Source organism: Oncorhynchus kisutch, linkage group LG17 (assembly GCF_002021735.2).
Source record: "Oncorhynchus kisutch isolate 150728-3 linkage group LG17, Okis_V2, whole genome shotgun sequence".
NCBI classification, from domain to species: domain Eukaryota; kingdom Metazoa; phylum Chordata; class Actinopteri; order Salmoniformes; family Salmonidae; genus Oncorhynchus; species Oncorhynchus kisutch.
In genome coordinates this window covers 26,514,143-26,539,476 of record NC_034190.2, presented here as the reverse complement: position 1 = coordinate 26,539,476, position 25,334 = coordinate 26,514,143, and positions in this window count along the sequence as shown.

The window sequence follows — 25,334 nt, the reverse complement described above, 5'->3', positions numbered from 1 at the left end:
TAATGTAAGGCCGGTGATTGCTGGTGTGCAGGTATCCAGTGCTTAAAGCCACAGAGCCTGAGACCTGTTTCTATAGCCCGAGAGAGAGAGACGACAATGGTGTTCCAAAAAAGGTCCATTGCCAGGACCACAAATACAAATTATATCTAGACACAGTTGCCCTAGAGCACACAAAAAACTATACCTACCTCAGCCCACACAACAGCACCACAGGTTACTTCCACAAAGCTGTGAATGATCTGAGGGACAAGGCAAGAAGGGCCTTCTACAACATCAAAAGGAACATAAAATTCAACATCCCAAATAGGATCTGGCAAAAAAAACAACACTTGAATCACTTGAACCTATAGCCTTTTATGGTTGTGAGGTCTGGGGTCCGTTCACTAACCAACAATTCACAAAATGGATGCATGCAGAATTCTGCAAAAACATCCTCTGCATTCAATGTAAATCACCAAATAATGCATGCAGAGCAGAAATAGGCTGATACCCGCTAATGATCAAAATCCCTAAAAGAGTCATTCAATTCTACAACCACCTATTAGGAAGCAATTCCCAAACCTTCCATAACAAAGCCATCACCTACAGAGAGATTAACCTAGAGAAGAGTCCCCTAAGCAAGCTGGTCCGTGGTCTCTGTTCACAAGTACACACAGAACCATAGGACAGCAACACAATTAGACCCAACAAAATCATGAGAAAACAAAAAGGTAACTTGACAAGTTGGAAATAATTTACCAAAATACAGAAAACTGGAATGCTATTGTGCCCTAAACAGAGGCTACACAGTGGCATAATACCTGACCACTGTGACTGATCCAAAATTAAGGAAAGCTTTGACTATGTACATACTCAGTCAGTATGGCCTTGCTATTGAGAGAGGCCGCAGTAAGCAGAACTGGCTCTCAAGAGATAACAGGCTATGTGCACACTGCCTACAAAATGAGGTGGAAACTGAGCTGCACTTCCTAACCTCCTGCCAAATGTATGACCATATTAGAGACATATATTTCCCTCAGATTCCACAGACACTGTCACGGTTTTCTTGTGGTGGAGGAGAGGCGGACCAAAACGCAGCGTGGTTATATTGATTCATGTTTAATAAAAAAAAGATAAACACGAACACTACAAAACAATAAACGTGGAAAACCCAAAACAGCCCTATCTGGTGCAAACACAGAGACAGGAACAATCACCCACAAAACCCAACACCAAACAGGCTACCTAAATATGGTTCCCAATCAGAGACAATGACTAACACCTGCCTCTGATTGAGAACCATATCAGGCCAAACACAGAATCAGACAAACTAGACACACAACATAGAATGCCCACTCAGATCACACCCTGACCAAACAAAACATAGAAACATACAAAGCAAACTATGGTCAGGGTGTGACAGACGCACAAATAATTCCAAAACAAATCCTATTTTGACAAGCCACAGTGTGTCATCACAGTAGCAAGACTTGTGACCTGTTGCCACAAAAAAAGGGCAACCAGTGAAGAACAAACACCATTGTAAATACAACCCATTTTCCATTTTGTACTTCAACTATTTGCACATCATTATAACTGTACATAGCAACAACGACATTTGTAACATGTCTATTCCTTGTGCGTGCAATGTTTACTGTTCATTTTTTTGGGATTGATAATAAACAAAAGTGAAATAATCTATTTCACTTGCTTTGGCAATGTAAACACATGTTTCCCATGCCAATGAAGCCCTTTGAACTGAATTGAGAGATTGATTGATTGATTGATGTGATTGAGGTCTAAATAAATTAGCATGAAGCTTTCTGCTCCACATGACACGAGGGTCCAGGCGGCAGGGCGACCCTCTTGTTTCACTGCTCCCCCTGTGAAGCAGAACTTAGCTCTTGTCCTTGTTTAATGTCTGGGAGTTTACAGGGTCAATGCAACCTCCCAGGACCTCCTTTACAGGGCATCTGCTGTGAAGAAAACTTGGGGTCAAATAGTGTTTAACATCTTTTAAATACCTTGAGCATTTTGGGTAAAGTTTGGCACTATTATATTCATTCCATTGTGCCAGGCTGGCATGCTCAATCAAGCGCAGCTAAAATATTTGATAAACAAAACAAATACTATTTGAACCCATGCCTGATGTGATGAGACGGGAGTGACACCATTACCAGCCCCTGCTTGCCTGGTGCTCTTTACAGAAGCTCAATAGTTCAGGGAAACAGCCATTAAGCTCTGCTGTCTCTGAAAGGCTTTTAGCAATTAGCCTACAGTCGACATGCATGGCCTTGCAGAGAGCGACTTCATCAGCATGTGTGGGATTTAGATCTGTGGCTGGGGATAGAGGGAGAGAGAGAGACAGTGTGAGAGAGAGAGAGAGAGAGAGAGAGAGAGAGAGAGAAAAAGAAAGATGAGGAAGAGAGGGAACTGACGGTTTAATAAGAAGCAGCTGGAGAATTGTGGTGGAATAAGCGACGATGGGGGTCGACAATCAACCAGGGAATGCTTCAACAAATGAATGTCATAGCTAGGGTCATTTAGGCATGGAGAACGATTCCCCCAAGAATTTTAAGTGCTTTCAGATAAATAGCTTTTAAGATGTGAACTGTGGCCTGACTGGCAGACATAATTCTAACCCTTAATTCATCTGCTACTGTACATACCAAGGATACTCTCTCTCCTCTCTCTCTCTCTCTCTCTCTCTCTCTCTCTCTCTCTCTCTCTCTCTCTCTCTCTCTCTCTCTCGTGAAATAGATTAACAATAACAAATTAACAGTAAACATTACACTCACAGAAGTTCCAAAATAATAAAGACATTTCAACAAAAAATAAAGTAAATTAACATAAATAGTTGCACTGTGATTGGCTCAGTGTTCCGTCACTCATGGGAAATCACAAGAGGCTATGTATTTTTGTAGGCATTAATGTAGGTAGTCTATGTCATGGACATGTTGATTGTAAAATGAGAATAAGCTATATTGAAATGCTTCCTCGTCAATTATTTTGTCATTTTAGTAGTGTGCACAAACAGAGATGGTAAGGACACTCAATAGCTCATGAACACAACAGATCTTGCCTATGTAGGCCTACTGTAAGACGATGTGTCTACTACCAGTCAGCCTCAACCACCTTCACATTTTTCTTGAAGTTTGTTGTTATAGTACAAACATTTTCAAAACCCTTACACTTAGGAAATCCTGTTTTAAAGCGATAGTTGACCCATATTTAAAAAAAAAATGCATCTCTATTTATTTGTAAATAAGGTTGGAGCTCTAGAAAGAGGTCAGAGTTTCCCACTTGGAATATAAAATTGGATGACTGTTCAAACATATTTTCCCAGTAGGAGCTCGTATTTTTCTGAAATTTCCCAGTTCCGAGTTCCCAGTTGTTTTGAACGCGGCAGAAGTCATGCTGGTTTGACAGCATAGCCAATGTTTTCAACCTTTTCTGACCCATTGCATGTGAATGTTTATCCTTTTAAGCTTGGAGAAAAGATACCCTTAAAACTCATACTTGGACCACACACCCACTCCACTGAATAGGATGGGATCCTCGGATGGGTCCACAGTGTCTCCTGACCCCTCCTGTCTCAGCCTCCAGTATTTATGCTGCAGTAGTTTATGTGTCAGGGGGCTAGGGTCAGTTTGTTATATCTGGAGTACTTCTCCTGTCCTATTCGGTGTCCTATGTGAATCTAAGTGTGCGTTCTCTAATTCTCTCCTTCTCTCTCTCGGAGGACCTGAGCCCTAGGACCATGCCCCAGGATTACCTGACATGATGACTCCTTGCTGTCCCCAGTCCACCTGGCCATGCTGCTGCTCCAGTTTCAACTGACCTGAGCCCTAGGACCATGCCCCAGGACTACCTGACATGATGACTCCTTGCTGTCCCCAGTCCATCTGACTGTGCTGCTGCTCCAGTTTCAACTGTTCTGCCTTATTATTATATGACCATGCTGGTCATTTATGAACATTTGAACATCTTGGCCATGTTCTGTTATAATCTCCACCCGGCACAGCCAGAAGAGGACTGGCCACCCCACATAGCCTGGTTCCTCTCTAGGTTTCTTCCTAGGTTTTGGCCTTTCTAGGGAGTTTTTCCTAGCCACTGTGCTTCTACACCTGCATTGCTTGCTGTTTGGGGTTTTAGGCTGGGTTTCTGTACAGCACTTTGAGATATCAGCTGATGTACGAAGGGCTATATAAATAAATTTGATTTGATTTGATTTGAATAGCAGGCTAATGATTGCTTTGCAGTGCTTGCAGTTAGCCACTGATTCCATTCAAACCACAAATTCTTGAATTTTCAATTTCCAACTTGTTGTGTAATCTTTATGTCTAGTGGCCGATGAGCACCGATACGTTTTATCTATAATTTATCTTCATATAACAAGGATTGAAAAGGATTTGCCAGTAGATACGCAGACAACACCATTCTGTATACCTCTGGCCCTTCTTTGGACACTGTGTTAACTAACCTCCAAACGAGCTTCAATGCCATACAACACTCCTTCCGTGGCCTCTAACTGCTCTTAAACGCTAGTAAAATCAAATGCATGCACCCGCCCGCCCGACTAGTATTCTGACTTAGAATATGTGGACTACAAATACCTAGTTGTCTGGCTAGACTGTAAACTTTCCTTCCAGACTCATAATAAACATCTCCAATCCAAAATTAAATGTAGAATCGGCTTCCTATTTCGCAACAAAGCCTCCTTCACTCACGCCGCAAAACATACCCTGTAAAACTGACAAACCTACCGATCTTTGACTTCGGTTGTCATTTACAAAATAGCTTCCTATTCTCTACTCAACAAACTGGATGCAGTCTATCACAGTGCCATCCGTTTTGTCACCAAAACCCCTTATACCACCTACCACTGCGTTCTGTCTGCTCTAGTCGGCTGGCCCTCGCTACATATTTGTCGCATGCTCCAGGTCATCTATAAGTCTATGCTCATTTTCACTTTTGGATAAATAGTGTGCCCAATTTCAACTTCCTACTACTCATGCCAAGAATATAAGAAATGCATATTCTTAGTAGATTTGGATAGAAAACACTCTGAAGTTTCTAAAACTGTTTGAATCATGTATGTGGTGAGTATAACAGAACTTATGTAGCAGGCAAAATCCCGAGAACTAACCATTCAGACTTTATTTTTCTTGAGGTCTCTGTCTGTTCAGTGATTTCTCATTGGGAAACAATATTTCTTATGCACTTGTTTGCAGTTCGTTCCACTTCCACTGGATGTCACCAGTCTTTGGAATTTGGTTGAGGTTATTCCTTTGTACAATGAAGAAGTACGGCCTTCTAGGAACTGGGTAACACTGTTGAGAGTTGCGCAAGACTTGAAAAGTAGCGTTGGTTTGTTTTCTTCCTGTATGGAACACAGATAGACCTGTCTTCAATTTGATCGATTATTAACATTTAAAAATACCTAAAGTTGTATTACAAAAGTAGTTTGAAATGTTTTGGCAAAGTTTACAAGAAACATTTGAGATATTTTTATGTGACATTGAAAGCTATTTTTTTCTGAATCAAACGCTCCAAAAAAATTTACATTTTGGATATATATGGACGGAATTAATCGAACAAAATGACCAATTGTGATGTTTATGGGACATATTGTAGTGTCAACAAACGAAGCTTGTCAAAGGTAAGGCATTTTTTATATTTTATTTCTGCGTTTTGTGTAGTGCCTGAGGGTTGAAATATACTTCTCTTTGTTTACTGTTGTGCTATCATCAGATAATAAGCCTTTTTAAAATCTGACATGTTGGCTGGATTTACAACGAGTGTAGATTTAATTTAGTATCTTACATGTGTGATTTAATGAAAGTTAGATTTTTATATCATTTTATTTGAATTTGACACGGTGCATTTTCCCTGGCTTTTGGCCAAGTGGGACGCAAGCATCCCCTATCCTAGAGAGGTTAATAAGCAAGTCAGGCATATCAGCTATCTTTTTTTTAAAGGCAGTAAATTAAGCTGAATGAACTGTTGTGTTGCTGCCAGACAAGGCTCCGCTGATAGCCCGGTGTAGCAGTGGTAAGGATTCACTCAATGCTGCTGAAAAGAAAGCTCTACTGTTGGGACAGCTTTATGTAGGCGCTAACAGTTTATGGGCACTGTTTGTCACCATTATAATGCAATTCATGTATTGTTTAGTGTTGTGTTGTGGCTTTGCTAGCATGATGGGAGGAGCTATAGGAGGACGTGCTAACTGTAATGCCTGGAATGGAATCAGTGGAATGGTACCAAACACATAGAAACAACATGTTCGACTCGGTTCAATTGATTCCATGCTCTTCGTGCACAATAAAACATTCGAGGCCATCCAAATTTGGTTGCCAAAGTCTACTCCCCTTCGTCGGTGATTGGTCAACAGTAGGGATTCTTCAATGAAGTGTTTGGATAATCATCTGGAGGTGGGGCAAAGTCACTCAACTGGAGATGTGCAGAAGGAATATGGATTCTGAAGGAGGAGACCATCGACCAGTTCAGAACCATCTCACTTCTCAGTGTTGGAGGAAAGTTATTCTTCAGCATTGTGGCCAGGCGTCTGACAAACTACCTCCTTAAGAACTCCTACATCAGTCCAGAAAGGAGGGATACCAGGCATCTGACAAACTACCTCCTGAAGAACCCCTACATCAGTCCAGAAAGGAGGGATCCCAGGCATCTGACAAACTACCTCCTGAAGAACTCCTACATCAGTCTAAAAAGGAGGGATCCTGGAGGTGCCAGGACGACCGGAACATACAGGTGTGGTCACGTAGCTAATCAGGGAAGCCTGGGAGAACAGAGAAAACCTTGTCGTACTGTGGCTTGACCTCACGAATGCATGCGGCTTCATACACCACAAGCTGGTTGAAGTAGCTCTGGATCGGCACCACATTCCAGGCAAGATCAGGAATTTCATACTGGACTACTACAACAGTTTCAGTTTGAGAGTCACCTCTGGGTCCACAACATTGGAATGGCACAGGCTTGAGAAAGGAATGAAGGGCTGCACCATTTCAGTGATCCTGTTCACACTTGCCATGATCTTTTTCGCCCTTGCCATGTCAGAAGTGAAATGTAGAGGCCCGCTGACCAAGTCTGGCGTGCAACAACCTCCTATCAGAGCCTTCATTGATGACCTGACTGTGACAACATCTGTCCCAGGGAGTAGGTTGATTCTGAAGGAGTTGGAGAAGCTTGTAACCTGGGCACGGACGATCTTCAAGCCAACGAAGATCCCTGGTGCTGAAGAGGGGGAAGATGGTGGTCATGTTCAGTGTCGCCATTCAAGACACACAGATCCCATCCATCACAGTGCAACTTATTCATAGGCTATACATTGCCTAATTTTCCTATTATATGACAGCTTAGATGTCATGTTAGGGTAGTAGAGGCCCACGCAGTGGAGATCATATGATGAGTTGGATGTTTGTTTACATAGCCAGCTAACAAGTTGCTTGTTTGTCCTGTTTCTACCGATACAGTTCATTTGCAAACTGCCCCAGCTTCATAACTAATCAGCTAACATTGGCGAACTCTGTACTTAGTCTGTCAGGCAAGAAAGCACGATTTGGAGGAGAGAGAGAGTGAGAGCATGTGGAATGGGAGGCATATAACTGTATCAGACAATTTATTATGGAAACCCCTTACTAGGAAGAGAGTATGTGTATGGTTGACAAAAAGAAAGAGGAAGAAAGAGAGAGACAGTGCGAGGGAGAGAGGTTTTGTTCCTGACCACAGTTATATCCTATTTGTCGCTCCTCTCCTCCCCCTCTCTCACTCTGTTCCTGACCACAGTTATATCCTATTTGTCGCTCCTCTCCTCCCCCTCTCTCACTCTGTTCCTGACCACAGTTATATCCTATTTGTTGCTCCTCTCCTCCCCCTCTCTCACTCTGTTCCTGACCACAGTTATCCTATTTGTTGCTCCTCTCCTCCCCCTCTCTCACTCTGTTCCTGACCACAGTTATCCTATTTGTTGCTCCTCTCCTCCCCCTCTCTCACTCTGTTCCTGACCACAGTTATATCCTATTTGTTGCTCCTCTCCTCCCCCTCTCTCACTCTGTTCCTGACCACAGTTATCCTATTTGTTGCTCCTCTCCTCCCCCTCTCTCACTCTGTTCCTGACCACAGTTATATCCTATTTGTTGCTCCTCTCCTCCCCCTCTATCACTCTGTTCCTCTAGGTCAGTGAAAGCAACAGGAAGTGATGTGGAGAGTCAGGGTTCAGAAGCAAAAAGAAGTGATGTGGAGAGTCAGGGTTCAGAAGCAAAAGGAAGTGATGTGGAGAGTCAGGGTTCAGAAGCAAAAGGAAGTGATGTGGAGAGTCAGGGTTCAGAAGCAAAAGGCAGGGAGGAAAAGGAGTTCAATATGATTTGAGGGATAGAGATGTGGAGCGAGGAGGGAGGAGTGGAGCGAGAGAAGAGTGGAGGGAGAGAAGAGGAGAGTGAGGAGAAACACGGAGAGGAGAAGGAATAGGGAGAGGAGGAAGGGAGAGGAATAGGGACAGGAGGAAGAAGACTAAGCAAAGAGTGGGAGATGTGTAGAAACCTCCTTTGGGTGCTCTACGTGTTCTGTGCCACTTACAGGATGGGGCCGTGCTTCCAGAAGTTCCATGACATGTTGTAGGCTAAATGCAAACGCTAAAGTGACAGTGTGAAATATTAATTTATCCACACATTTTTTATTGTCTCTGAACAGTTTTGTATCTTCTCTCTTTATCTGTCTATCTCATACTCGTTGCATTCTCTGAATTGTTGTCAAAGTAGACTATGATTTCTACATTTGGTGTCAGGCCTGTCTGTAGTAAATCTTATTGAGAGAGGTTACCTACATTTTGAAATAGTCTCTGAATAGATGGTTACATTTTTAGATGGTTACAGAAGTAGTAATAGTTGTCAATCACAGCCTACTTTGTGTGGGTTTTTAAATAATTTCTGAATATTGTCCTCTGGTCCCATCTTGGATAATTGTAGTTATATATATGTAAATCATATACTTGCTACATTACTACAGTTGAAATACATACATTTTTTAAATATAGTTTGTTGTGTTGATTAATCGTTTTTGAAAGTGAGTGTCTTTACACAATGGAAGACAACATTTGTGTTATTCCTATTGACATGAATGTGGTGTCATACTAAAGAGCTCTTTAAAACGAAGTTAACTTTTAATTGTCATTTGTTCTTTGTTTTCGAGCTAGAGTATATCTGTTTGAAATATGTGAGAAAATTTGATTTATCTTGAAAATTCTCATTAATCTACAGCAGCATTCTAGAATTCTATTGGGGTCTAAAGGGTTGATGACCGCTTGGCTGTCGAAACGTTGGTTTTCATGAGGGTATAGTCTACGATGTCCTACCAAGCCCATATAACCTGTTCTGCTGGGGAAAGTTGGATTCGATGCTCTCTGTGCCTAAAAGAGAGGATCATTCTCAGCTGCTGCTCAGCCACTGCAAGCACCTTCGACCAGCGAAGCAGGCCATCACATTCGTCAGAGCCGGGGAATAGCCAACACCAGCTACCAGAACCTCCAGAGGTCTTCTCGCAGCAGCTCAAGACTGGGAGCTGAAAGTCGACCTGGGAAAGCAGCTCAAGATTGGGATCTGACAGTCGATCTGGGAAAGCAGCTCAAGATTGGGAGCTGAAAGTTGACCTGGGAAAGCAGCTCAAGTTCCCAGACATCATCACAGCAACGACACTGAGGCCAGACATTATGCTGCCTTCTGAAACGTCCAAGCAGGTAATCTTAAATGGAGCATTCCGTCACTTGGGAGTGACGGTGAGCAGGCCAGATAGAACCAGTCGGCCAGACCAATCAACCGGCCTGAAAGGACCATTGGTCCGGTCGGCTAGCTGTCCAGATAGCACCAGCTAATACCATGTCTTGGTAATCAACACCCTGCAACACCGGCACACAAACAAATCAATATATGGACCCTGGCAACACCACCAAAAAAAAATTCACAATTGTCCACAAACCTATGGGCCCTGGTTAAAATTAGTGCACTATATAGGGAATAGGGTGCCACTTGGGATGCAGACATTGCATGAAGCTTCGCAGGATGGATTTTTTATACACCTCCAAAAAAGCTGTCAGAAATTCACAGGAATTTAAATGTAGATGATTTGATATTGCACAGAACGCACAGACAGATGGCAAAGTGTAGCAAACCAAACCAAGAAGTTTGTCATATATAATAAAAACCTTTGCGAATGCCAGAAGCAGGTGTGACTCACAATCACACACTGTACAATAACAATATAACATTAGCGTTTCCTGCAGCATTCTCATAGCAGTCTAATTTCATCATTCCAGGCTTTATTCCCTACATATTACATTGCTTTTGAAAAGAAGTAGTGCACAAGCAGTGGTCAAATGCAGTGCACTATAGGGAATAGGGTACTATTTGGGACACAATCATAGTGCTCAGAACGGCCTTTCCCAGAGGTGAGAAGCAACAGCTGCAGCAATCTACTTTCACTGTCTGTATGTGTGAAAACCCACCCACCCACCCACCCACCCACACACACACAACCTACAGGGGATACTGTGAGAGGAGTTGAGATAAGCAGAACGAAACCTGTTTGAGAATAGAAATAGATAAGGTCCATTCACATGATCTCAACATTGTATGGCGGGAGATGAAAACCTCTAGCTCATCTAACAAAAACAGTCACTCTAATAAAAAGTTTGCAACAATGGCGTGTCTCTGTATTTGTGCACATGACATGAAAACTTGAAGTTTTTAAGCTCTAGCTGATTAAAAGTGAGATTGGAATTGCCAAAGCTACATTGGCCTATTTAGTGTTTTTTGGAGTTATGTTTCCACTGATGAAAGGACTGTGTTAATACAAATAATTAAACACTGCAATTCAAATTCTGACTTATTCTGATCCAGCTCTGCTGACAAGGGCAAAAATGTAATTAACTTAAAAATTACAAGTTAATACAAATGGCTTACTGAGAGGTGGCGGTTGGTTTAAACAGTGCCAATGGCATGCGTTTCTAGCTGTGTGTTAGCAGGGGAAACTGCTCTGGTGTGCACTGAGTTTTATAGCAACATGTATGCCTTATTCAAGTGTTTACTATTAAAAAAAAATGTTTCAGGGATTTCTCCTATAGAGCTCAATTTTTATGGAATGGTCTGCCTACCCATGTGAGAGACGCAGACTCGGTCTCAACCTTTAAGTCTTTCCTGAAGACTCATCTCTTCAGTGGGTCATACGATTGAGTGTAGTCTGGCAAAAGGTAAACGGAAAGGCTCTGGAGCAACGAACCGCCCTTGCTGTCTCTGCCTGGCCGGTTCCCCTCTCTCCACTGGGATTCTCTGCCTCTATTACAGGGGCGGAGTCACTGGCTTACTGGTGCTCTTCCATGCCGTCCCTAGGAGGGGTGCGTCACTTGAGTGGGTTGAGTCACTGATATGATCTTCCTGTCTGGGTTGCCCCCCCCCCTTGGGTTGTGTCGTGGCAGAGATCTTTGTGGGCTATACCTTGTCTCAGGATGGTAAGTTGGTGGTTGAAGATATCCCTCTAGTGGTGTGGGCACTGTGCTTTGGCAAAGCGGCTGGGGTTATATTCTGCCTGTTTGGCCCTGTTCGGGGGTATCATCGGATGGGGCCACAGTGTCTCCTGACCCCTCCTGTCTCAGCCTCCAGTATTTATGCTGAAGTAGTTTATGTGTCGGGGGGCTAGGGTCAGTTTGTTATATCTGGAGTACGTCTCCTGTCTTTTCTGGTGTCCTGTGTGAATTTAAGTATGCTCTCTCTAATTCTCTCTTTCTCTCTTTCTTTCTCTCTCTCGGAGGACCTGAGCCCTAGGACCATGCCTCAGGACTACCTGGCATGATGACTCCTTGCTGTCCCCAGTCCACCTGGCCGTGCTGCTGCTCCAGTTTCAACTGTTCTGCCTGCGGCTATGGAACCCTGACCTGTTCACCGGACGTGCTACCTGTCTCAGACCTGCTGTTTTCAACTCTCTAGAGACAGCAGGAGCAGTAGAGATACTCTTGTTGATCGGCTATGAAAAGCCAACTGACATTTACTCCTAAGGAGCTGACTTGCTGCACCCTCGACAACTACTGTGATTATTATTATTTGACCATGCTGGTCATTTATGAACATTTGAACATCTTGGCCATGTTCTGATATAATCTCCAGCCGGCACAGCCAGAAGAGGACTGGCCACCCCTCATAGCCTGGTTCCTCTCTAGGTATCTTCCTAGGTTTTGGCCTTTCTAGGGAGTTCTTGCTAGCCACTGTGCTTCTACACCTGCATTGCATGCTGTTTGGGGTTTTAAGCTGGGTTTCTGTACAGCACTTTGAGATATCAGCTGATGTACGAAGGGCTACATAAATATACTTGATTTGATTCTCTTGTTCACAAACAATGTCTGACATGTCGATCTCATAAAAACACATTGGATGCCAATGTTGCCAATGTTTCCTATTTGCTTGGGATTTAGGCCTACAGACTAATGTATACTGAACAAAAATATAAACAGATGAAAGATCCCAGATAATTTCTGTACACACAAAGTGTTATTTCTCTCAAAGAGAATTTCTCCTTTGCCAAGATAATCCATCCACCTGACAGGTGTGGCATATCAAGAAGCTGATTAAACTGCATGATCAATACAGGTGGACCTTGTGCTGGGAACAGTAAAATGACACTAAAATGTGCAGTTTTGTTGTGCAACACAATGTCAGATGTCTCAAGTTGAGGGAGCGTGCAATAGGCATGCTGACTCCAGGGCTGTTTGCCAGATAATTGAATGTTCATTTCTCTACCATAAGCCACCTCCAACAACCACAGCTACCTTGCCAGCCCAGGACCTTCACATCCGGCTTCTTCACTAGCGGGATCGTCTGAGACCAGCCACCCGTACAGCTGATGAAACTGTGGGTTTGCACAAGCAAATTATTTCTGCACAAACTGTCAGAAACCGTCTAAGTAAGCTCATCTGCGTGCCCGTCGTCCTCACCAGGGTCTTCACCTGTCTGCGAGAATTTTGCTGATGTCAACGTTGTGAACAGAGTGCCCCGTGGTGGCGGTGGGGTTATGGTATGGGCAGGCATAAACTACGGACAACGAACACAGTTGCATTTTATCGATGTCAATTTGAATGCACAGAGATACCGTGATGAGATCCTGAGGCCAATTGTCATGTCATTCATCCAGTTACTTCCCACAGCTACTGAAGAGGAGTGGGACAACATTCTACAGGCCACAATCAACAGCCTGATCATCTCTATTGCCGAAGATGTGTTGAGCTGCATGAGGCAAATGGTGGTCAAAACAGATCATGAAGTTATCTGTATTCCCAGTCATGTGAATCCATAGATTAGGGCCTGATTTAACTCAGAAAAATCTTTGAAATTGTTGCATTCATACTTTTGATCAGTGTATATAGCCCCAATCAAACATATAGTGTGAAGTATGGACTGGACTCTAGGCCAGTTCTGGGATGGTATAGAACTGGCCTGCCCCTTTAACCAGCTCTATAACATGCATGAGCACAACTCTTAGCCAGGAGTACTGTGCTGTCTGCTCCCGGGTGCCTGGCAACCTCAGGAACCTTATCAGGATAAACAGCCTATGCCAAGTTGTACGTGACTCTTGAGCCAGAGCTACCCGGAGTTGGGCTCTGCACCTTGGGTCAAAGAGAGACCAAAGTGAAGCTCCAACAATTTACAGGTCCAAAGAATAGGATAGAAGGTGCTAACTGTACTAACTTAGGGTGTGTAACTAAAAACCATGTCAAGAGTCAGGATTGAGCTTTCTCCATTATTTCATGATTGGTGAAATGGTGTGAAACTAAAATACAGAAGACTAGAGATCTGGTTACAATTTCATCCCAGAGAAAAGATAAACAGATATTATGGTTGAACTCAAATGTGATGGTTGATAAAATACATGTGTTTATGGGAAAGGTGTTTGAAAATGATTTCGTTTTTAAATGATATTGGAATGGTAGAGTCTTTCGTGGAGCTATCAGAATTGTATGGGAAGGTCTGCTCAATCCAAGATGATAAATTATTTATTTAATTATTACCACAAAAATGGAGGAGGTGGCAGCAGGAGAAGGTAGGGAATTGGTCTGTTTTCCCAATATTAAGGATTAAAACCTGCGTAGATAAATAGGAAAGTATACCAATTTCATTTGAGGACCAGGATGTTGACAGCTGTGCCATTCAGATTGCAAAATGACTGAAGAGATTTTTCATGTACCGATTCCATGGCACAGGGTGTATGAGTTCGACACAAGATTTAAGACTTTGTGCTTTTCGGCTAAAATTATTGCTCAGAATTCTTGCCATCAACAAAATGTTGAATATTTAGAGGGGAAAAATAACAGATTGTGTTGTGAGGATACAGAGATTGTGTTGTGAGGATACACAGATTGTGTTGTGATACACAGATTGTGTTGTGAGGATACACAGATTGTGTTGTGATGATACACAGATTGTGTTGTGATGATACACAGACTGTGTTGTGAGGATACACAGATTGTGTTGTGAGGATACACAGATTGTGTTGTGAGGATACACAGATTGTGTTGTGATACACAGATTGTGTTGTGAGGATACACAGATTGTGTTGTGATGATACACAGATTGTGTTGTGATGATACACAGACTGTGTTGTGAGGATACACAGATTGTGTTGTGAGGATACACAGATTGTGTTGTGAGGATACACAGATTGTGTTGTGAGGATACAGAATCAATAGACCATTTGTTCTAGCATTGCCTTCAGGTAGCCTGCCTCTGGTCTCGGGCTAAGGAAAGGCTGAAAAAGCATAACATTAATCTAAAATGTACCCTTATAAATAGCATTGTTGGGAGATTGAGAGACCTGGTCAGTCAGTCAGTCAATTACTAAAACTTTTTTATCTTCAACTCACAATCTGTGGATTCTATTCCATTAGATAGAAATTGCATGTTAGGGTGGCCAGCAGAGAGAGGTAGGATGGACTGAGGGAAACTGAGGGTTAGGATGTGGAGCTGGAAACAAGTGGGAGTGGAGTTGCTGGGTGGGGGAAAGATTGACAGTCAAAGATAAAAGTACAAAATAAAGTTTTTTTTAAATGACAGGAGTGGAAGCTGTTACATCCATTCCCTGTTTTTCTGAGGCTGATGCCGCGCAGACACAGACACACGGCAATGTTGCCATACAGTATATGCACTCAAATGCATACAGTGGCCTTGCTGTTTTGATTCTGGTTGCCCCTGATGTCTTTTTTTCTGTTGTCTTTCTCTTTTGTTCATTTTTTTGGTGCATTGGGGGACGGTGGCTTGGTGGGGTGAGGAGGGGGTTTGGGGGTCTCAGATGGTTTAGGGGCAGCTCTCGCGGAACTGTGGGGGGGGGGGGGGATCTTGGATGGTTGGTGGCCTGGCAGTTAAGAGCTTGGGCTTGAGTTGGCCAATAGGTCATGGGTTCAGGTCCCCGATTTGACTTGGTGGGAGATCTGTCGACATGCACTTGGGTGGGGCGTTTGACCCTGGTTGCTCCTGTGGGTCTCCCCTAGTTTTAACCCTAGCTCTGCCTATACCCTATCCCTGGCTCTCCTACCTCACCTCTGCTTAAAATACCTCTCTACCTTGCATACACAAAACTCTCTGACCGTTATTTCAATCCGTCACCCTTCTCTCTCATGGAATAATACATTTATTTTAATTGAATTGAATCTGGTAAAAAAAAAAATCAAGGTACACTTGATACAGTATTACTGTGTCTGTCTTAAGAATTTGGGTCTTCATCAGTATCAGATCGGTCTTGACTTATGCTTTCTTGAATTAGCATAAAAGGAACAGGGTTTTTTCTTTCTGTGAACAAGAGTAATAGGCAGCCAGATGGCTGCATTTGCCCAACTCAGGTTTATTCTCTCTGGTCTGGGTTTGGGTCTGGGCTTGGATCTGTGGACTCACAAGGACTTCAGTTCTGACTCCAGCTGTGGTTCACACACTTTCTCGAAAGAGCCAAAGTATAACTCTACAAAACACATTTTTACTCTCACTGTGTCTGACAGTAAGTACCAGATAGCCTGGCCAGGCTGGAGCAGCTGGCAGGTGGCCACAGGTGATAAAAAGGAAACTAACATGTTTACAGCTCTATAAGGTAACACCACTTGGATAACCCATGGATCACATCAAAACGTCTCAGATATGCTACAGCTACAGTTTAAGTCAGAGGTTTACACCTTAGCCAAATACATTTAAACTCAGTTTTTCACAATTCCTGACATTTAATCCTAGTAAAAAGTCCCTGTTTTAGGTCAGTTAGGATCACCATTTTCTTTTAAGAATGTGAAATGTCAGAATAATAGAAGATAATTATTTATTTCAGCTCGTATTTCTTTCATCACATTCCCAGTGTGTCAGAAGTTTACATGCATTCAATGAGTATTTGGTAGCATTGCCTTTAAAATGTTTAACTTGGGTCAAATGTTTTGGGTAGCCTTTCACAATCTTCCCACAATAAGTTGGGTGCATTTTGGCCCAATCCTCCTGACAGAACTGGTGTAACTGAGTCAGGTTTGTAGGCCTCCTTGCTCGCACATGCTTTTTCAGTTCTGCCCACACATTTTCTATATGATTGTTGTCAGGGCTTTGTGATGGCCATTCCAATACCTTGACTTTGTTGTCCTTAAGCCATTCTGCCACAACTTTGGAAGTATGCTTGTGGTCATTGTCTATTTGGAAGACCCATTTGCGACCAAGCTTTAACTTCCTGACTGATGTCTTGAGACGTTGCTTCAATATATCCACATCATTTTCCTGTCTCATGATTCCATCTACAGTTGAAGTTGGAAGTTTCCATACACTGAGGTTGGAGTCATTAAAACTAGTTTTTCAACCAATCCACAAATGTATTGTTAATGACAAACTGTAGCTTTCATTTTTCCAACAATTATTTACAGACAGATTATATAATTTTATAATTCACTGTATCACAATTCCAGTGGGTCAGAAGATTACATACACTAAGTTGACTGTGCCTTTAAACAGCTTGGAAAATTCCAGAAAATGATGTCATGGCTTTAGAAGCTTCTAATAGGCTAATTGACATATTTTGAGTCAATTGAAGGTGTACCTGTGGATGTATTACAAGGCCTACCTTCAAACTCAGTGCCTCTTTGCTTGACATCATGGGAAAATCAAAAGAAGTCAGCCAAGTCCTATGTCTACATAACCTGAAAAGCCACTCAACAAGGAAGAAGCCACTGCTCCAAAACCGCCATAAAAAATCCAGACTACGGTTTGCAACTGCACATGGGGACCACAACTGGTCTATCGGCGTCACCGCATGAGGAGGCAATAACAGACTTTCCCCCATCGCGACGTCCCTCTAAGGCCCTTCTGCTAGCTTGCTAGCCCCAGCCTGCTAACTGCTAACTTGCTAGCCCCGGCCTGCTAACTGTCTGAATCGCCATGTCCCCAGCCAGTCCAACCACTCACTGGACCCATACGATCACTTGGCTACGCATGCCTCTTTCTAATATCAATATGCCTTGTCCATTACTGTCCTGGTTAGTGATTACTGTCTCATTTCACTGTAGAGCCTCTAGCCCTGCTCAACCAACCATGTTGTTCCACCTCCCACATATGCGATGACATCACCTGGTTTAAACTTTTCTAGAGACAATATCTCTCTCATCATTACTCAATGCATAGGTTTACCTCCAATGTACTGTAACCGTAAATGCCTTGGTTTCATGCATGTTAACATTAGAAGCCTCCTCCCTAAGTTTGCTTTATTCACTGCTTTAGCACATTCTGCCAACCCGGATGTCTTAGCCGTGCCTGAATCCTGGCTTAGGAAAACCACAAAAAAAACGTACTAACTATAAATATTTTCCGCAAAGATAGAACTGCCAAAGGGGGCGGTGTTGCAATCTACTGCAGAGATAGCCTGCAGAGTTCTGTCTTACTATCCAGGTCTGTACCAAAACAATTTGAGCTTCTACTTCTAAAAATCAGAAACAAATATCTCACCGTTGCACCTTGCTATAGACCACCCTCTGCCCCCAGCTGTGCCCTGGACACCATATGTGAATTGATTGCCCCCCCATCTATCTTCTGAGCTCATGCTGCTAGGTGACCTAAACTGGGACATGCTTAACACCCCTGCCATCCTACAATCTAAGGTTGATGCCCTCAATCTCACACAAATTATCAATGAACCTACCAGGTACAACCCCAATAGGGCACCCTCATAGATATCATCCTAACTAACTCTCCCTCCAAATACACCTCTGCTGTTTTCAACCAAGATCTCAGCGTTGACTGCCTCATTGCATGCATCCGTAATGGGTCTGCGGTCAAACGACCACCCCTCATCACTGTCAAACGCTCCCTAAAACCCTTCAGCGAACTGGCCTTTCTAATCGTCCTGGCCTGGGTATCCTGGAATGACATTGACCTCATACCGTCAGTAGATTCCTGGTTATTCTTTAAAAGTGCCTTCCTCACCATCTTAAATAAGCATGCTCCATTCCAAAAATTTAGAACCAGGAATAGCTATAGCCCTTGGTTTACTCCAGACCTGTCTGTCCTTGACCAGCACAAAAACATCATGTGGCGTTCTGCATTAGAAATGAATAGCCCCTGTGATATGCAACTTCTCCAGGCAGTTAGGAAAGCTAAGGCTAGCATTTCAAACAGAAATTTGCATCCTGTAGTACAAACTCAAAAAAGTTTTGGGACACTGTAAAGTCCATGGAGAATAAGATCATCTAGTCCTAGCTGCCCACTGCACTGAGGCTAGGAAACACTGTCACCACCGATGAATCCACTATATTTGAGAATTTAAATAAGCATATCTCTACTGCTGGCCGTGCTTTCCACCTGGCAACCCCTAACACGGTCAACTGCCAGGCACCCTCCACAGCAACCCACCAAATCCCAATCCATCCAGAAAGTACAATTATTTTGAAAGGCTGTTTTCCATTGAAAGCCTATCCACCATACAAAGACTTAGGACCCAGTTCACGATCTCAATGGCTTCTTCTACATGTGGCCAGTCGTCAGGCATTGTTTCAGGCTTTTACTCTGAAAAATGAGGGAGATACAGCACTTTCAATGAGTGGACAGTGGACATTTTAAGACATGAGTCCAGTACGTGATCGGGAGCGCTCCTTTCTTGTTTCTCCTTTTCTATTGACAAAGCTTTTGTGCCGTTGAAATATGTTTGATTATTTATGACAAAAACAACCTGAGGATTGATTTTAAACATCGTTTTACATGTCTCTATGAATTTTTTATTGTACTTTTTAAACTTTTCGTCTGGATGTTGAGAGCGCGCATTGTGCCTTTTGGATTACTGAACTAAACGCACCAACAAAACAGAGGTTTTTGGACATAAAGAGGGACATTATCGAACAAAACAAACATTTATTGTCTAACATGGATACCTGGGAGTGCCACCAGATGAAGATCATCAAAGGTAAGTGATTCATTTTAACGCTATTTCTGACTTTTGTGACACGTCTCATTGGTTGGAAAATGGCTGTATTGTTTTCTGTGGCTAGGTGCTGACCTAACATAATTGTGTGGTGTGCTTTCGCCGTAAAGCCTTTTTGAAATCTGACACAGCGGCTGGATTAACAAAACGTTTATCTTTAATCCTATGTATAAAACTTGTATTTTCATCAATGTTTATGATGAGTATTTCTGTAATTTGATGTGGCTTTCTGAAATTTCACCTGATGTTTGTTTTAGACAATAATTACTGTACATAACGCACCAATTTCAACTGAGGTTTTTGGACATACAGATTAACTTTATCGAACAAAACACACATTTATTGTGTAACATGAAGTCCTGTGAGTGCCATCTGATGAAGATCATCAAAGGTTAGTGATTAATTTAATCGCTATTTCTGACTTTTGTGAGCCCTCTCCTTGGCTGGAAAATGGCTGTATGGTTTTCTGTGACTAGGCGCTGACCTAACATAAGGTTAGGCGCCGACAGAGATGGCCGCCTCGCTTCGCGTTCCTAGGAAACTATGCAGTTTTTTGTTTTTTTACGTGTTATTTCTTACACTAGTACCCCAGGTCATCTTAGGTTTCATCACATACAGCCGAGAAGAACTACTGAATATAAGATCAGCGTCAACTCACCACCAGTACGACCAAGAATATGTTTTTCGCAATGCGGATCCTGTGTTCTGCCTTACAACCAGCGCCACGGGATGGTTCCCATGCAGCGACCCAAAAAAACGACTCAGAAAAAGAGGGAAACGAAGCGGTCTTCTGGTCAGACTCCGGAGACGGGCACATCGTGCACCACTCCCTAGCATTCTTCTTGCCAATGTCCAGTCTCTTGACAACAAGGTTGATGAAATCCGAGCAAGGGTAGCATTCCAGAGGGACATCAGAGACTGTAACGTTCTCTGTTTCACGGAAACGTGGCTCACTGGAGAGACGCAATCCGAAGCGGTGCAGCCAGCGGGTTTCTCCACGCATCGCGCGGACAGAAACGAACATCTTTCTGGTAAGAAGAGGGGCGGGGGCGTATGCCTTATGGCCAACGTGACATGGTGTGATGAAAGAAACATACAGGAACTCAAATCCTTCTGTTCACCTGATTTAGAATTCCTCACAATCAAATGTAGACCGCATTATCTACCAAGAGAATTCTCTTCGATTATAATCACAGCCGTATATATCCCCCCCCAAGCAGACACATCGATGGCTCTGAACGAACTTTATTTAACTCTCTGCAAACTGGAAACGATTTATCCGGAGGCTGCATTCATTGTAGCTGGGGATTTTAACAAGGCTAATCTGAAAACAAGACTCCCTAAATTTTATCAGCATATCGATTGCGCAACCAGGGGTGGAAAGACCCTGGATCATTGTTACTCTAACTTCCGCGACGCATATAAGGCCCTGCCCCGCCCCCCTTTCGGAAAAGCTGACCACGACTCCATTTTGTTGATCCCTGCCTACAGACAGAAACTAAAACAAGAAGCTCCCACGCTGAGGTCTGTCCAACGCTGGTCCGACCAAGCTGACTCCACACTCCAAGACTGCTTCCATCACGTGGACTGGGAGATGTTTCGTATTGCGTCAGCCAACAACATTGACGAATACGCTGATTCGGTGTGCGAGTTCATTAGAACGTGCGTTGAAGATGTCGTTCCCATAGCAACGATTAAAACATTCCCCAACCAGAAACCGTGGATTGATGGCAGCATTCGTGTGGAACTGAAGGCGCGAACCACTGCTTTTAATCAGGGCAAGGTGTCTGGTAACATGACTGAATACAAACAGCGCAGCTATTCCCTCCGCAAGGCTATCAAACAAGCTAAGCGCCAGTACAGAGACAAAGTAGAATCTCAATTCAACGGCTCAGACACAAGAGGCATGTGGCAGGGTCTACAGTCAATCACGGGCTACAGGAAGAAACCCAGCCCAGTCACGGACCAGGATGTCTTGTTCCCAGGCAGACTAAACAACTTTTTTGCCCGCTTTGAGGACAATACAGTGCCACTGACACGGCCTGCAACGAAAACATGCGGTCTCTCCTTCACTGCAGCCGAAGTGAGTAAGACATTTAAACGTGTTAACCCTCGCAATGCTGCAGGCCCAGACGGCATCCCCAGCCGCGCCCTCAGAGCATGCGCAGACCAGCTGGCCGGTGTGTTTACGGACATATTCAACCAATCCCTATACCAGTCTGCTGTTCCCACATGCTTCAAGAGGGCCACCATTGTTCCTGTTCCCAAGAAAGCTAAGGTAACTGAGCTAAACGACTACCGCCCCGTAGCACTCACATCCGTCATCATGAAGTGCTTTGAGAGACTAGTCAAGGACCATATCACCTCCACCCTACCTGACACCCTTGACCCACTCCAATTTGCTTACCGCCCAAATAGGTCCACAGACGATGCAATCTCAACCACACTGCACACTGCCCTAACCCATCTGGACAAGAGGAATACCTATGTGAGAATGCTGTTCATCGACTACAGCTCGGCATTCAACACCATAGTACCCTCCAAGCTCGTCATCAAGCTCGAGACCCTGGGTCTCGACCCCGCCCTGTGCAACTGGGTACTGGACTTCCTGACGTGCCGCCCCCAGGTGGTGAGGGTAGGCAACAACATCTCCTCCCCGCTGATCCTCAACACTGGGGCCCCACAAGGGTGCGTTCTGAGCCCTCTCCTGTACTCCCTGTTCACCCACGACTGCGTGGCCACGCACGCCTCCAACTCAATCATCAAGTTTGCGGACGACACAACAGTGGTAGGCTTGATTACCAACAACGACGAGACGGCCTACAGGGAGGAGGTGAGGGCCCTCGGAGTGTGGTGTCAGGAAAATAACCTCACACTCAACGTCAACAAAACTAAGGAGATGATTGTGGACTTCAGGAAACAGCAGAGGGAACACCCCCCCATCCACATCGATGGAACAGTAGTGGAGAGGGTAGCAAGTTTTAAGTTCCTCGGCATACACATCACAGACAAACTGAATTGGTCCACTCACACAGACAGCATCGTGAGGAAGGCGCAGCAGCGCCTCTTCAACCTCAGGAGGCTGAAGAAATTCGGCTTGTCACCAAAAGCACTCACAAACTTCTACAGATGCACAATCGAGAGCATCCTGGCGGGCTGTATCACCGCCTGGTATGGCAACTGCACCGCCCTCAACCGTAAGGCTCTCCAGAGGGTAGTGAGGTCTGCACAACGCATCACCGGGGGCAAACTACCTGCCCTCCAGGACACCTACACCACCTGATGCTACAGGAAGGCCATAAAGATCATCAAGGACATCAACCACCCAAGCCACTGCCTGTTCACCCCGCTGTCATCCAGAAGGCGAGGTCAGTACAGGTGCATCAAAGCTGGGACCGAGAGACTGAAAAACAGCTTCTATCTCAAGGCCATCAGACTGTTAAACAGCCACCACTAACATTGAGTGGCTACTGCCAACACACTATCAATGCCACTGACTCTACTCCAGCCACTTTAATCATGGGAATTGATGGGAAATTATGTAAATATATCACTAGCCACTTTAAACAATGCTACCTTATATAATGTTACTTACCCTACATTATTCATCTCATATGCATACGTAGATACTGTACTCTATATCATCGACTGCATCCTTATGTAATACATGTATCACTAGCCACTTTAACTATGCCACTTGGTTTACATACTCATCTCATATGTATATACTGTACTCGATATCATCTACTGTATCTTGCCTATGCTGCTCTGTACCATCACTCATTCATATATCCTTATGTACATATTCTTTATCCCCTTACACTGTGTATAAGACAGTAGTTTTTTTGGGAATTGTTAGTTAGATCACTTGTTCGTTATTACTGCATTGTCGGAACTAGAAGCACAAGCATTTCGCTACACTCGCATTAACATCTGCTAACCATGTGTATGTGACAAATAAATTTGATTTGATTTGATTTGATTTTGATAATCGCGTGGTGTGCTTTCTCCGTAAAGCCTTTTTGAAATCGGACACTGTGGTTGGATTTACGAGACGTTTATCTTTAAAATGGTGTATAATACTTGTATGTTTGAGGAATTTTAATTATGGGATTTCTGTCGTTTTGAATTTGGCGCCCTGCAATTTCACTTGCTGTTGTCGAGGTGGGAAGCTACCGCCCCACTGGTACTAGAGATTAAGCATCTACAATCCAAAATTAAATCTAGAATCGGCTTCCTATTTCGCAACAAAGCATCCTTCACTCATGCTGCCAAACATACCCTCGTAAAACTGACCATCCTACAGATCCTCGACTTCGGTGATGTAATTTACAAAATAGCCCCCAACACTCTACTCAACAAATTGGATGCAGTCTATGATAGTGCCATCCGTTTTGCCACCAAAGCCCCATATACCTCTAACCACCGCGACCTGTATGCTCTCGTTGGCTGGCCTTCACTTCATACTCGTCGCCAAACCGACTGGCTTCAGGTCATCTACAAGTCTCTGATAGGTAGGACCCCGCCTTATCTCAGCTCACTGGTCACCATAGCAGCACCCACCCGTAGCACACGCTCCAGCAGGTATATCTCTCTAGTCACCCCCAAAGCCAATTCCTCCTTTGGCCGCCTTTCCTTTCAGTTCTCTGCTGCCAATGACTGGAATGAATTGCAAAAATCGCTGAAGCTGGAGACTCTTACCTCCCTCACTAGCTTTAAGCACCAGCTGTCTGAGCAGCTCACTGATCACTGCACTTGTACATAGCCCATCTGTAAATAGCCCATCCAACTACCTCATCCCCATACTGTATTTATTTATTTATCTCGCTCCTTTGCACCCCTTTATCTCTACTTGCACATTCATCTTCTGCACATCAATCACTCTTGTGTCTAATTGCTATATTGTAATTACTTCAACAACATGGCCTATTTATTGCCTTACCTCCCTTTTCTTACCTCATTTGCACACACTGTATATAGATTTTCTTCAGCTATATTATTGACTGTATGTTTTGTTTATTCCATGTGTAACTCTGTGTTGTTGTATGTGTCGAACTGCTTTGCTTTATTCTTGGCCAGGTTGCAGTTGTAAATGAGAACTTGTTCTCAACTTGCCTACCTGGCTAAATAAAGGTGAAATATATATATTTTTTAAAGAGTGAGTCCATGCATGCGTATTATGTGACTTGTTAAGCAAATGTTTACTGCTTAAGTTATTTATGCTTGCCATAACAAATGGGTTGAATACTTATTGACTGAAGACTATTCTGCTATTAATTTTTTATTAATTTGTCAAATTTTCTAAAAACATAATTCCACTTTGACATTATGGGCTACTGTGTGTAGGCCAATGGCACACACTTCCATTTCAAATTCAGGCTGTAACACAACAAAATGTGTAAAAAGTAAATGGGTGTGAATACTTTCTGAAGTGTGGGGTGGTTCACCAGTACTAATAATGCTTTCATGCACAGATCCAGGGGACTGCTCACTGATTGGACATTATGAGTCATACTGCTCACCGATTGGACACTGAGTTATACACTAGCTCTGGGATGTTTTGCTGCTACAGCCTTAATTATTTTATTTTCAGATTCAGGGCTACCAACCGTGGAGACTAATGTGGAGTTCACACGCGCACACAGAGATGCATCCACACGCAAGCACACAGCGTGTGCTTTTCCTCTGAACAATAAGTGCTGTGAGACAGCAATAAGTCTCTGTTAGAGTGGGAGGTCACTGCACAGACCTGCATAATACTTTACCTTGATACAAACACAACAACATCAATAGAGAAAACTAGAGCAGCTGATAGAAATAGCAAGAAACTATCATGGAATAGATGAACAGAATACAGCTCATATCATTGCACTGCTGAC